Here is a 16,342-nt window from a genome sequence, read left to right as displayed (position 1 = left end):
TCCTTTAAGCCCGTTTAATGCCGCACCATGCGATTTTTCGTAGAAATCTGCGAGATATCGCTGCGAACACGAACTCATCTTCCAAGTTCAATTAATTAAAGGCAACATTTCCTAACGAAACATCTGACTCTTCAAATTTATCTTCGAACGACGCGTAAATCTTACAAGACGATCATCTGTATCTATTTGCTCTCGAGACGAGGCTCTGTATCTTTTGTTACGTGAATCTCGGCGCGCTTCAACATGGTGTGTGCTTGTGTTTCCAAGCTGATGTGCACACTGCACACGCACGGCTATGATACGTGTGTGCACAGGGGGGTTCGTGCAACGAAGGGGTGGAAACGAGCCCTGAATGCTCACCTGGGCAAAGGCGTGGCTTTCGCGACAGTGGTCGATAGCGCTGCTGCGACGCACACCCCTCCCCAACTTTCTAGAGGAAAAAAGAAAATCGCTGGCACAGAGAGGGAGAGAAGGTGGGTCGGGTGGAAGCCCGAGGACTCGGTAATCGAGGCTCTGATAAGAGCTTCTACCACGATTCTTTCGAGAAACGTCGCTCGATCAGCTGCTTTTCAACACGATGATTATACGTCGTTACCTTTTTGACGCGCGCGTAGGAACGGGAAGATGATAGAACAACGAATAGGACGACGATGTATCGATAAACTCGAAGACCAGAAAATTTGTAAGCAACCGTAAGTTGGTGGAAATTACAAGAATCGCTGGAAACACGTTCTATCCTTAAAATCATTTCCTTGTGCTTATAATATAATATTTTAACTTTACCCGTTACTTGTTTATTTCGATCAATACGTTATCGTTGCTAGTAAAACGCAAGTAACATATTATCTTGCGCGAGAGGCACGGAAGATGCTGCATCTACCGAAGAGATACCAAAGATTCTAAATAAGCAAAACGTGAAATATATCCGAAAGGCCACTCCACGCGACTTCGCGTTGGAGTTTATAATAGGCGATTCGCGAAAACTGAAAACAAAAGGAGACGATGCGTTAGGATGGGAGAGTGGAGAATTCGAAGGAGCAAAAATGGGAAGAATTGTGGCCACGATAAAGAGGAGAAACGATAGGAAATCCACTAAACCTCGGTCGTGATATATTTTTACGATGGTGACCATCGGTTGGCTTCGATCCAACCGCGATATCGTTAACAACCTCACTGTCGCGGCTCGATTTTCTCGTAACTACGATACGTGTCTCTCCGTTCCAGTTTCCACCCTGTTTTCGAAACTATTTTCGTGGCTGAAGATATTCGTGGGTAAAGAGAAAAAAACATCGAGAGATTGATTCGAAGTGACGGAATTATTCGAGAGGTTTTATCGTATCGACGATGCTAAATTCCGTGATATTGTGAGCCGAGAGTCGCGAAGGCGTTTAAAGTGCAACAGGCGTATTTCAGAGAACGAACGCAACCTGCTGTTGTAAAGTAATTAGACGTTAAGGAGGTGCTTTCTTCGAGCATTTAAGATCTCGCTGAGGAGCCGACGCGACGGTGAAAGCTTCCGACGAACGTAAAATAGGCAACGGTTGAATCATCGTTTCAAAGAAAATCCATATCGAGGAAAAGCAAAGATATTTTTGACAGAGTTAGACTAGTCGAAATTACGTTACTTAGTCGTGAGATTTTTCAATCTCCTCGGCAATTTTTAGTTGTATTTATTTAAATGTGAATCCTTTAAACGGCCAAAATTATTAGTTGCCTGTTCTTTGAAATGTCACTCGAATCGTTTTAGTTTTATCGCGAATTAAATGTTCCATTTATGTAAATTCATTCGCAGTATAATCAGAAACAGCAAAATCTATTAACCGCGTCTCGAAGGATTTCAGTTAAGTTTTTAAAAAGGTTCAAACTTAACCTTCGATTCTCCGTATAATATCTATACAAAATATGAAAGATAATATTCGGCAAAAATATTATCCAGCTAATTATACGTTGCGTGCCCTTACAGAGGGTTGGGCGGGTTCTTTCACGGAGATCCGACGTAAACACACTGTGTCAGCGTTATGCCAGGCAAAGTGCTAGTTTGTGTTACCGGATGCTACGTAATAGCCAACATGGAAGTTCGTCCTATATCCATCCATTGTCTCGAAACCAACGGAGGTGGTGCAAACTATCATTTCCTCTCTTCAAGCAATTTCGAACTTTTTCCATCACCCGGTATGGATTAATCGGATAAATTTGAAATATTCTCCGCCGTGCAACACGATTCGCTGAATCATCGACTACTTATATCATCGAAGAATCTCTATATTTCGAAATAGATCTTTCAGTTAGGTATTTCGTGGTTTATTTAAATTTCAAACTTACTCAAAAACCCACCACCTCGCCTCGATCATTACCGGAAAAGAAAGAAATTGTTCGAGCCGATTAAAATTCATTTCCATCCGTTCAAAGATTTACTTCGATCGATTCGAAGTGTTTGAACTTATTTCGATAATATAAATCGCGTTGAAAAGAACAAAGAAAGAAGGAAAGATGGTACCTAAATCCTATTCGTTGTTTAATACCGTGATTCCTGCATCGTTTTCAGGCACGTCAGGTAAAATTCGACATCCTCCTTGGATGGAAGAAGCGTGCGTGTCACTGGCACACGGGTACGAAGAGTAGCCTAACATGACCACAATTACACGGCCAGGGAAAATGGTCCACGGTAGGCGCGACAATTGGCCGGATGTTTCCCATTGTGATGGGCGGCGTGCCACACAGTATTATCCACGGGTTTAGGGGAACGTGTGATGAAAAGCGACGATTCCGAAGGGAAATGCCATTTAAACGCGCAAAATTTCCGCATTGTCGGTTACGCGCGTCGATTGACGCGTACCCTTCTCAGCGGCGTAAATTTTGCTAAGTAGAATACGATATCGCCACGATCGACGTAGAAAAGTCGGCCTGGAAAGGAAGGAAAATGATTCTTGTAGATTCTTTTTACAGAAAAAGCCTCTTTTAGGCGGTAGTTTCTTGTCGAGTAGATAGTATAAGAAAAGAAAAGAATCGAACAGTGAAAATAGACTGATGGTTAGATTGTTGAGGTTGACCGATAGAAGAACGAGAGGATGAATTTGCGATAGAAAAATATATTGAAATAAATAAAGGTATAAGTATAATGTATAATGTATAAGTTTATGCTGATCCAGATCCTTACTCTCCTAATGTTGCGATACAATGGAAAAATAGAGAGCACGTTCATAATAGCAAAAGGACATTACCAAAAAAGTTAAGCTCATAATATTGTCTAAAAACTACAAGGAACATAAATAGAGATCTATTTATCAGTTCCTTCGTTCCTGGACCTTGTAACCCAAAACATAATGTATATTCAAGGGTATGATAATATGCACCTCTCCTTATTTAGAATATTTTTGTTTCGCTAAATTCTATTTTTTGCGTAATAGCGATCTTCAGGTCACGGGTATACATAAATAAAGATGTAGAATTTTTCTTGAAGTAGCTACTTCGACAAGTGTAAATGAAAAAAAGTCGGAATATTAATATAAATATGCGATAATGATAGGAAAATTTGAACGATACTGTGTTTAACATTTATTGTACGGCGTTTATGTCGATGGCCATGGCCAACCTACCCTATGCGGGCATACTAACATGACAAAACTATTAGGCGATTTTAAAGAAGAAGTTTAAAGGCCATTCCGACAGTGGTTCGCCATGATTTTCATACGATTCGAGCTTAATTTTCTCGGTACCATAGAATCACGTAGTCGACCAAGCAGCAAATTGACAACAACTGGTTTTATGTTTTCATTTGGAAAAGTGCACCCCTCGCAATCAGCCCCAAAGTCGTATTGGACTTTATTGATATCTCCCCTTGGACAATAACTGAGACAATTTCGGAGGGACAAAAAGTAAGAATAGCTTTAAACGAAGAAGTATCTCGGTTACAGCGATAAAGGCTGCGTTATCTTCGAAATTCCAAAAGACTCTGATATCCTTGTCAACGTCTTTACCGCGTTGTACGATCGTTCGTTGAGTGAAATATCTAAAATTGTCTTCGACAAGAATAAAAGTTCTTTCAAAAGAAGTTTAAGCCGTTAACACGATTCAATTTGTGTGTGAGATTTTAAATATAAATATAGAATATCCCTTGGACCAGACAATCCAAGCAAAAAGCGATAAATTTACTAAACTCGGTAAATTTATTCCTACGTTTGATTAAAAAGATAATCGGGAAACCTATACACGTGCACGTGAGATTTGCAAAAACATTTAAGCGAAGTTTTAAAACAAATGCAAAATGTACGTACATGGATCGTGAAACATGAAACCAACGTCATGTTTCCTTCGCTAAATTTCTCCAAACCTTCCACCATATTAAACACACCTTCCTTTCGTGTATCGATTTACGATACTGCATTTTCGGACCAATATCAATTCCGGTCTTAAAATTCGTACAAAATGCCAAGCGTACCTCACCACGAAGATGCTGTGTACCTAGGCCAAGGTTCCTCCACTTTCTCCCTCACCAACCCTCTTCCCTGTCTCGTCAAACGTTTCGAAGGGGGCAAAAGTCGGTCGGGACGATAAATCAGAAATCTTTTGGCCAGCTGGTGAGTGCGTTGCAAGGCCGGTTGCGTGTCGTCCGCATTGTCGTTGCCGCGATCGTTTAAATCCATTTAAGGGTGTCGTAATGGTACAACCTGGCGAGGGGTAGAAAGAGGAGGACCCTGCGAGGGGTACAGATTTCTACGACTCGACAGAGAGAAAAAAGGACGAGCCGTGTGCACCGACGAGGCGTGTCCCGTGCTTCCGTCACCTCTCTCGATCTCGTGTGCTCTCCATTTCTGCTTTTTTCTATCCTTGCCCCCTTTTAGCCCCCTATTTTCCGCTTTTCGAACGAGAGATCGATGGTCCATGAGTATTCACGAAATTTGTTCGCCGCTATAGATGACAGCGGTCATTGTGGCGTGTGTGTGCGAGCCTCGAGGGACGAACGAGTTTCATCTTTGAATGTTTGTTCAGTGATTTGGGTATTTAGCATGATCGATTAACAGAGGATCGTGAAACTACGAGGAGATCGTTCGTCTCTGACTGAAATAAAATAACACGTAAAAAATCGCTAAACGAAGGAATTGTCTTATCAAAGAGAATGGCGATTCAGATGCGAGTGAGGTGATTCGCTTTCCTCGCGATGTAACATAAATATCGTGGAATTTTTAAGAGCGTTCGATCGATGGCTGCAAGACAGTCAAAGGGAAGATCCTAGCAATAAACGCAATTTCTCTGGTTTCAAATTTTTTAGAAACTAAGAGAATCTACGCTGCAGGAATAAAAAAAGGAACATAGAAGATCGGTGGAGATATTGGCGAATTTTTTGGAAGCTTCATTCCGCTATGTAAATAGAAAAGGTGTGTTCTCCGTAGAAGCCAGTTCGACCACCCTTGTAACGTCGTGCTCATAGGGTGAGCACACCCCCGAAACGTCACAGGCTAATTGATATAAACGCAGCGAGTAATATACTTGTCATAGAGACGAGACCCGTGGCTGCGCCGAAAAAAGGGCGAAACAGAGAGGTAGGGAGAGAGAGAGAGTGAGTGAGAGAGAGAGAGAAAGAGGAGGCTTGTATAGATTGGGGCTTAGAAGCCTTGAGCCTGGATTACGTTAGTCGATATTAGACTCGTCGCGGTGATGTTGGACGATCACCATTAACATATGAATAGGAGAACTGAATGCGTGCGGCTACACACGCAAATACGTTTGTACGTGGCAGGATCGAATCTTTATTGGTTAACGCGGGCTTAATATCCTGACGAAAATTTGCTTTGCTAGATGTTACGTTACACGTAAATACGACCACGAAGTCGTACGATGTTTCGGAGTTTTTTGAAACGAGAATCTTTATTAAAAATCTTTTTTGAAGAAAATTTATTCCGTTTGGCGAAAGTATTCTTAGAGGATGAAAATTAGTTGATTCGTAGTGCATTTAAATCTCATTATTCTCGGATGTACGTATCGTGGCAAGTTGTGGAAAAATTCTACAGCAAAGGTTCGATGGAAATAACATAGTATTAATCGATAGCTAATTATTTTCAGGATTTCCTCCCTTTTATGCAAACTTTACAATTTTTAGACGAACGCGACGAAGATATTACACGCAGGAATTTTGTTAGAGATTTGTCGGAGTTAACGCGTTTCCCACGTATTCGTCGATTGAAAAGCGAAAGTACTAAACCTGCGTGTGTAGGCTACGGGTTAAAGCTCTGGCTCATCGATTAACCGTGTTGTACACAGTCATCTGAAATAATACGAGACGACGTCGATAGGAAAATTAAGGGAAGCCATAAACGAGACGCGAAAGGAGGGTTGAAGGGGTATTAAGCCAAATATATCGTTGACAGTTAGAATCTGTTTACAAGATCGTTCAATAAAGCGAACGAAACGTGTCTCGAACGATAAGAACGCAGTAAACCTATCGCTATTACGGTCAATATAGGAAAGCATTATACGAACACGGAACGTTTCTAAAATATTTCTTCCGAACGAAATTAATTCGTTTAAACTTCGTTTCCAAGGAATAAAAACCATCTGTGGACAAACTTCACAGGTAATGGAATATTCAACCGCTTGCCACGCTTTTACGAGTCTGAGTCGTGATGAGAGTTTTGAGCCAAACCCGAATATCACGAGTCTCACTCGTAGTTTTAAAATCTCGGGCCAGTTTCAATGTATCGAATGCTGTCTTTTTTCTAAACATAGGCGCGACTATCTACGCACTCAGTCGCGCGATATCATATTCAAATTCTGACACTCTGTCTCCGTTTCCTGACCATTCGGGCGCAACGTTTGAGCTCGGATTCTTCCGAGTTAAACGGTATGGCAGGAGGTTAACGCTAATGAAAGCTGCGTTCCGGCGCGGGTAAATACTTGGTACAGGAATTAGTCAACTATCATAAGCGAAAATCGAAAGTCAAGTCATAAGCATAAACGCAAAAATACGTGGGGCATGGTTTTCGGCTATATTCCGGGGCGGAATAATGTCGTCAAATAATGTAGACAACTACGGTCGGCAGGATAATCCTCCGAAGACACGTATACCTGAAACGAGAAGGGCGAGCGAGAGGGAGAGAGGGAAAGAGAGAGAGAGAGATAAAGCGGATATTGTCTTAGCGAGTTTCGAACGCTTGCCAGGGGTTCACCCTCCGACCAACCCCATAAACGTATTCATGGCCGGTGTATGGTAGGGAGATGACCTCCATGGGGTTCCTGGTTAACGTCACGAAATCACGCCGTTGTCGATATGAGAAGCCTTGACTCCACCTAATAAAGATTGATGAGATTTAATTAAACGCTCGATGAAAATGGTACGCGTGAGAGGGTGAGAAGGGACAATGGGTGCTTAACGAGGACCTTTTTTAAATCGACCACCGTCGATTAGGACGCCTGGTACACGAGCCACCGTCTAGAATTGTCGAAAAGGGTGGTACGTAAATCTTTATTAGAGAAAAGTGCGGATGGTTCAACTTCTGAGGAGGAAAATGTAGTCGCGAGATAGGCGATAAATTTCTAGACGATTTTCATGGGAATTCCTCTCTATAGCGCTTTCTTCCATAAAATCATCCTAAACCGATAACCGACTTCTGGACAACGTAAAATTTCAGGCGCCGTTGCGATAGGTGGTGTTTGAAAATCGTAACATTTGGCGCTATTCGCGAACGCATCGATAGAATTACCAAGCGCAGAACGCTCTTAGAAATAGATCATGCACCGACTTTTGAATAGATAGAGGCGTCCTCGGGGAAACACCTTCGTTCCAAGTGTCGAACGTATTAAGGTCGGTTTAGAAAAATGCGTGGAAAGGTGCGAGTGACTCGCGCCCTTTTGTTACTCGGCATCTGCCCATTGACAATGGTAATGGGCGTGAAATTTCGGAAATCGCTGTTGGTTCCAAAGTTGACTCGACTGCTGCGAAGGCCTCACGGCAATGGGAACGCTGACAAATTCTGGTTTATGACGATCAAGACGACCAGCTGGCCTAAAATCGTACTAGAGAAATTTCGTCTATTTCGGAAAGATCTTTGCGCTATCGAAGACACCTTTCATCGTTGGATTTTATGTTACGAATCGACAAATTCCAATTATTTCTTGCGTAGAAATTAACGATAAAGGATAGTTGCATAAAATTCGCTACGTGTTCGATCGGAATTTCTGAGGAAAAGGAATTTTTCTGTGTATAATATCAGCGATTTGTGTAAAACATTCCTCTTTTTCTAAATAAAGAACACAAATTTCTCTTTGTGATACCTGTTTCCTCGACCACCTCGAAAAGCTGATTCACTTTTCGTCGTCGTATATCGAAAGAAAACTTCTTTCGATCTTTAAATGATCGCGTAATTTCACCGTTAAAAGCGGACAGAGGAGGATTCTTTCTCGAAGAGGAATTTTTCCAGCTGCGATTGAAAACGTTATAGGGACACGTTATAGAAACGTGTCCGGAAGAGAACACACGGCGAACGTTAGCAAAGGGAGGCGTTGTCGTGTGAAATCGTATCTACCCAAAATATTTGTACTTTTCGTGAATCGTCCATTGTAGCTAGACATAGGTTGCACGGGGTGCCCGACGCCACCTTACAATGACCCGTGGCCACAAAATTTGTATGAATGAACGTGTAAACCCAACCGGTAGCCCACCCAAATCGCTTAAATATCTTTGAATGAAGCACAATTTTATGGACGTAACTGGTAACTTACTGAAAGTAATAATTAAGAATCGAGGAAACAACTTTTGTAATTTTTTTACTAAGAACGAATAAACTCTGGAGATTTCAAATATCAAACGCGTGCTTTATAGCTTTGAAATATTTTTGCGAACCGAGTGAAATATTCCATAGCGTTCTTCCCTCTCTAACGAAAAGAAGATAAAGGAAAGCGGAATATCTTCTACAAGACAGCCACTGCAGCTCGACGTAAATATTCAGAAACCAATTACCACCCCTTTATCCAAATGTATACACGGAATTGTCGCAAAATAAAGTTTGATAAAAACGTAAAATTTCGTATTTATAGCAACGATTTTTACTGCAATCAGCATCAACTGACAACATAATAGGGTCGTGCTTTGTTCCATCAACCTACCCTCTAAACGCTAGAAAACGAGAAATGTAGAACACGTTTAAATGTATCTGGAGGACCACGAGAACGGCGAACGTGTGTAATAGCTGATGGTAGAGAAGGTTTCGAGGATGGCATAGAAGCAGAAAGAACGAGGTGGGTTACTGCGCAAGAAAGTCAGGACCGGTGAGCAGAGACCGGTGGGCGCATGATCCTCCTGAGACTCGTAAGGTGAGGAGAACAGCTAATAAGGCGTATCAGTTACCAAGGAGACGAGGTCTCCTTAACGGCGAAGAAGAATGGCGGACGAAAGGCAAGAAGAGGAATCCCGAGGGCTCGCCGCTTGGAAAACTCATAAGTTTCAATTTAGTCGGGGATCAGCGTCCTCCGACGGGCTTTACGGGCTAAGCGTCGCGCCTTATATTGATTTTCACACATTTCGACCTTCTCCGCGAGAACTTCCTGCCTTTTGGAGAACAAATATCACGATGGAGAACAGGAGACGCGGAGGAGAAGCGTTTCCATATTTGATATTTAAGTTCGACTAACGTATTAGCTCGTGAAATTTCAACGCCAATACTATGGAACAGTTTTACGTTTATTTCGTATACGTCGTATAAAACACTTTGAAATTTCATTAGACTTCTCAGTGCGATGAGACAAGATCGTTATAATTATATTGGATAAATTTGAATTAAATTGGATCGATGTGAAACAACATACAAGAATTGCAAGATAATTTTACGTAAATGACTCAGTAGTGACATCATAGAAGTATCATACAAGTATTTGTACGATTTACCATAGTGGGAATTGATTCCAGGATAGGGGCATACGTAAAATTAGACGCGTTGGCGGACACGTAACACGGACACTATGCACTGCGTGTTTGTTTTATTGCAATGCACAAGGAACGACTCCACGATCCGCGATGCGAACACCTTCGTCATGAGTACAATTTTAACTAACCGTCTCATTCAACGATTTTCGCAATTCGACGACACCCACGCGGCGAATCCCTAGAGGTGATTTTTAACTTTTATCACTGCGCCTTGATCTTCGACAAGGTGAAATCTGTTGTTTGCTAAATATTCCCCTATAAACTTGTATCTTACGGTTAATCATTTCTTTTACGAACGCCCTTTGCTGCGATGTATGATGATAATCGACGACAAACGTTTTGAAAGCTTTAAGATAGTAGAAACGTGGAAATCAGCTAGCTCTACTGCTAGGTTAAGAGACCTTGAAATATTTCAGGGTTATCTATATATAAATCATGGAATTATATTCGTCTTCTCTTCTGTATCTAACCGAGCAAAGTGATGAAAATTGAAACTCGAGATTGTTTTCTTCCTCTACCAGACAAATTATACGAGTGTTTTCATAATACAACTTTTAAAAGGATGAAGAATACAACTCCGAAAGTATCGTATCATTTAGAAAAAATCGTCTTCTCTTCTATATCTAACCGAGCAAAGCGATGAAAATTGAAGAAAAGTTTTCTTTCTCTACCGGATAAATTAAACTGTGTCATTTGCATTCCGTTATGAAATCTTGTTAATTTATAACTATTTAATACACGTATGGACAAGTGTTTTCATAATACAACTTTTAAAAGGGTGAAGAATACAACTCCGAAAGTATCGTATCATTTAGAAAAAATCGTCTTCTCTTCTATATCTAACCGAGCAAAGCGATGAAAATTGAAGAAAAGTTTTCTTTCTCTACCGGATAAATTAAACTGTGTCATTTGCATTCCGTTATGAAATCTTGTTAATTTATAACTATTTAATACACGTATGGACAAGTGTTTTCATAATACAACTTTTAAAAGGGTGAAAAATACAACTCCGAAAGTATCGTATCATTTAGAAAAAATCGTCTTGTCTTCTGTATCTAACCGAGCAAAGCGACGAAAATTGAAACTTGAGATTGTTTTCTTTCCCTACCGGACAAATAAAACTGTGTCATTTGTATTCCATTATGAAATCTTGTTAATTTCTAATTATTTAATACACGCATGGACAAGTGTTTTTATAATACAACTTTTAAAAGGGTGAAAAGTACAACTCCGAAAGTATCGTTTAGAGAAAAGCTATCAAGTCAAATGTATTAACGAAGAGAAACAGGATAAAGTGTAAATTATCTTAAGGTTAGTGAATAATTATCTTCGATCGTATCTCTAGCCATTATTACACTCGGCATAAATATCGTCGATGATGAAAAATAAGAATGAGTACACATTCTCGTTATCCAGGGTGGTGAAAATGAAATTATTTTAGATGGAAAAAGAAAAGCGAGGAAAGCACGTGTTTAAAATGCCACAGAACGAGAGAAGGACAAATCGCAAGGTGAAAGAATATTAAAAGCCCCGAGTTATTAACGGATCGAACGAAATATTCACCCTGTACATAATGACAAGGATGTGGGTGCTGCGAAACGTGGACGTCTAAATTTGAAACGTGAGCTGGGAATTAGGTCAAGCAGTGAGAATTAGGCTTAACGTTTATGGTTCCGCTCGTCTGTGATTTTGTCAAGAAATCGAAATTAATTGTCGTAAATAGATGTAGAAAAGGGAGTAATTGAGAGTTCGCTGATCAACGATGAAGGGCAGAGATTCCTTTCTCCGACATTTCCCAAGAAACTCGTACTTTGAAATTTTACGGATTTCAAATCATTTTCAAACGAACGGATAAATATATAACGGAATTTACGTTTCCATAACAATTCACGGCTGACGATCGATTTAGAACATTAGAAGAAAAGTTGAAATTCGTCAAATTTCTAAACGCAGATCTTTTAACGAAACTTTCAAATTTTACAAATCGTTGATTAATCGTATATTATTATCAATGAAAGTATACAAAGAGTTCGTGCTTACTTTATCGACAAGCAAACGTAACAAATAATCAAAATATTCCATTGAATTTGATACATGGGCTATCCTAATCTCCACCTGTGAAGGACCGATTATCCTGTAAATGTATTTAAGGAATTTGTCTAGTTTAAAAATTGAATAAATCTCAGCAGGTAAACGATATTTATGTTTTTACATCCTCTTTGAATCATTTCGTGGTTTAAGTTAATCTTGCAACCACCCTTTACCATCCCTTAGCCTCTCACCAGTTTTCAAGAGGATTTTCTGTAGTCACGCGATAGAAATTAAAGCTACAGGAACCGGAAATAGAGAATATGCTGAGCTTTCCATTGCATTTTCGCATGTCTCATAAACATAAACCTCAATTTTCTACTACTTAATTATCGATCAAAGATAACTTTTCTCCTACTATTCGATACTTTGCGAATAAGAATCGCTCATGTTTCTCTTTCGACGTATTGCAGGCCAAAAACCAAATGACGATTAGACTAGTATTTAACAATTATATTTAATAATATAAATCGAATAATTACATTGTTAAAACTATATTGTCATAGTTTTCTAAATTCTAACTTTCGCAATCGTCCTTCTTCTACTATATTACCGTGTGTACCAGTAACCGGTATGTATTACTACCGTGCCAACAGGAAATCTTTGTCTATTGTGCAACTTAAAATGGCTACTGTAATTTACCTCTCGACGAAACCAGCAGAGCTTATCGCTCTTCGTATAATTTCGTTGTAACTAAAGGTTGTTGCATTCTTCGTCGAACAGAAAAACATCTCTAACCAGTAGCATGTTAAGATATCTCCGATACAGGTAAAAACGTTATTTTACAGACGATACGAAAATTATTCTAAACGTTAATGCTACTACGAAACGTTGCTTACTTGCTAAATCAAATGTTAATAACGTTATGAATAATCGTGTCAACGAAATGAGTATTTTGTCACATTATAGAAAATCCTAAATTTCGATCGATAACTATAGCAAGTTCCATAACAAGCTATTGTAGGTGCAAAGAAAAATATAAAATTCAACGAAATAGTAATAACATGTTTAAATCTGAATTCGATAAAAATTCCTACAATAAGAGGATAATGAATCTTTTTCAGATAAGTATGACGATTAATTGGGAAGGCACCGACCGACGTGTAACGGTAGAAACGCGTCATGGGGGTCTATCAACATCACGCAGGCCAGTCTGGCCGTGGCCGAATTGGAAATAAATACGCTTCATCCAATCTGTATCGCTGGGTCGATCGGTACGGGCAACAAAAATAAAGTTACATTTAGAGTACCCGGTATATACGTGCTAGGAGGTCGCCGCGAATGACCGAAGAGTGCCAAATCTGAAAGATCAGCTTTCTTCCATCCTTCTTACGAGTTAGCGTCCGAAAATCTCTTCTGTTGAATATTTGTTAACATCAGAAACGCTACTCCGGTTTAAACTATATGTTTCAAGATAATTGTCCATAGTTTAGTCTAAGCTATATGTTTCGAAATAGCTGATGAGTAACACCGTAAACTATAAAATTCTTTCTTCGCCTTTAACATTCAGCTCGCTTCTTCGAATCTTTTAGAAAATCCGATGTCTCCTTTAAATTAATTCAATTAATTATGGCAAATTTACGATGCATCGGGGGCAATTGTAAAAGCAGTCGGCGAAACTATGCAACAGGAAAATTCCGTTATTTGCCTCCTATTTTCACTGGTGAGAACGCGCTTACAATGGCGTCATCGCATTCATCACGCGATCGTATTTTCGTGTCCAGCGAGATACGATTTAAAGAACGTCCGAACGTCACTAGAACGTATTTAAACAGATGTATTTGCACCGGTGTTGAGGATAAATCCGTTAGTCGATTGCTCGCCCCTAGTTTCGTCTCGATAAATCCTTAACAATGGCAGACGATTAATTTCAGACAGGATTAAATAGATTTGCCACGAAAGGTGAACGTAGAATGGAAAACAAGGAAATACGACTGTAACTGATCGCTGTACTTAATTATTCTCATCTCAGGCTATGCGATCCTTGAACCGTAATCGAATTTCAATTGCGAAATTGGATAAAGATACCTTGAAGAGTTTCCGCAAAATCGAACGGAGGTGGAGATGACTAAACATTTTCTTCGTAGACGAAGATCAAAGGTCACAAGTGACATCATAAAGCTTGATCGACGATTTTTCCCACTCGTTTCCTCCAATATCCCTCCTTCTCGTCTTTCTATTTATTTTTTCCGATTCTATTTGATATTCGGTACAATTGTCAAGTAAGCAAGGAATTCCCTTAAAATTCCACGCTTAACGCTATGGTTAACTTTAAACAAACCATAGTCAAGACTAGCGTTGTCAAACATGACAATGGTCCTTTGTACTAAACCAAACACGCGTTTCTAAGTCGAAAACGTTCCAGGAAAGAGGAGCCGAAAGATACCACAAATTCACGAGTATCTGACCTATAGATATCGATCGGTTTGACGGTACAAATCGTAAAATCAACGCGAAACAGGACAGAGAGAATCGAGAATCAGAAAGCCATTTAAATGGAAACAGGTCGAGAGCGAGCTGATTACGTTTTTATTCAAGGAAACTCGCGAATATGTGCGAAGATCGTGTTCTAACGCATCGTTACGTATCTCGTAATATATTTACGGACGAGCACACGAGCAATGACATTTTCACGACAAATATACACGTGACTGCAGCCTTGGAGAAGGCCTCACATCGAGCACCCGAGTATCGGGTATTGCCAATGTCAATTTGGCTTGACGTTTGTCAGCAGGTAGGTATGATCGAGTTGAACGCGGTCGGTTTGCTCGAAAACGAGAAAGAATAGCTAAACGGTGGCCAGCTCTTGAAATACAAAGACCGTCGAATTGCAGAAATCGAGTGTTACAAAATCGTATTTCTGAATCGATCACTTTCGACATTTCCACGAAAATTTCAACGAAAGAGCCATTAATCGTATAATTTCTAGACGATTGACGACAGTTTTCTGAGAAGCAATAAATTAATAGGTAAAGATCGTCGAATATAATAAGAAACTGCAAGCAGCTCTTCTAGTTACTTGTAACGTAGGGCGGATTTGTAATTTTCTTTGGATTATTTAATTTTGTGCAAGTTAAGGATATTATACGCTAAATTCTTTCATAGGAATATAGAATAACGATATAGTTAGGAGATAAGGGTAGAATATCGTATCGCTACAAAGGTTTTCTTAATATGGTAACGGGATATTGGTGATCTTTGTCATTAGCGCATATTGGTGGCGTAAAATTGATCATCGTCTAATTAGACGATGACTCACGATCAAATGCTCAGACGATTATTTATGATTAGAATGTCTCATGATCTGTTACCGCGAATATGATGTAATTTTGTTTATCGCACAATCTGTATTATTATTTACGTTCAGTCTCATGATCGATTAACATAAATACGATGTTATTCTATGTGTAAGATATAGATTAGGTCTTATTCTGAGAATAATATTTATTAATATTATTCAAATAATTTTTAGAGAATTAGTTATTCTTTCTGTTAGGTCATCCCATAAGTTCGTGCCGACCTTTGTGTACACATTTCATATTTTAAGGAAAAACAAGAGAACTTTTATCGAGACGGAATAATGAAAAATGGGAAGAAGTTGTACAACGAGAGGGGGATTACGTTTTTTCATGAAACTGAAAGGTATGCAAAACAATCTTAACATATATAACCGCTCGAAAAACGGCACGAACTTATGGGATGGCCTAATATTATATTCAATTACATTATTTAAGTTTAAGAATATAATCGTTCGTTTAACGATAAGAACTGTATTATATTCTTTATTAATCGTAAATAGTCTGCCAGTGACGAAGGATCAGATGAAAAAATAAATGGTTACATTATTACCCGTTATAAAATAACTATAATTTTCCAAACAATTATATTCACGGTATAAAACTTGATCTTATAGCCCTGTAAACGAAACGGCATCGTATTTATAGCATTATATTTATCGATTTGAACGTTTTTCATTAATTTTATGCCGATATGATGATCGATACGTGTCAAGTACAATAACGCCAACGATGTATTAATAACAATCTCTGCATCCACGTGCGTTTCCTTACTCTCTATCTCTATAGTTAACATGTATTAATCTCAAAACATTTTACATTCCGCGTGTTCGAACCTGAAAGCATTACGCGGAACGATGACAGAAACAACGTACGTACATGCTATACGAAAGCGTATTCTTCGAACCGCCTAACCAAACCAACCGTGTGCAAATTACGTTTAAATGTTCCCTCATAAATTCTCGCCGCTTGTTTATAACTATTAAAATCAATCAGTCGGCTAGTTCGTGCATTGGCACATCGCGAGCGAATATATAGCAGT

Source organism: Bombus affinis, chromosome 9 (assembly GCF_024516045.1).
Source record: "Bombus affinis isolate iyBomAffi1 chromosome 9, iyBomAffi1.2, whole genome shotgun sequence".
NCBI classification, from domain to species: domain Eukaryota; kingdom Metazoa; phylum Arthropoda; class Insecta; order Hymenoptera; family Apidae; genus Bombus; species Bombus affinis.
The sequence above is the reverse complement of the archived record's forward strand: the minus strand, read 5'-3'. Positions refer to the sequence as shown.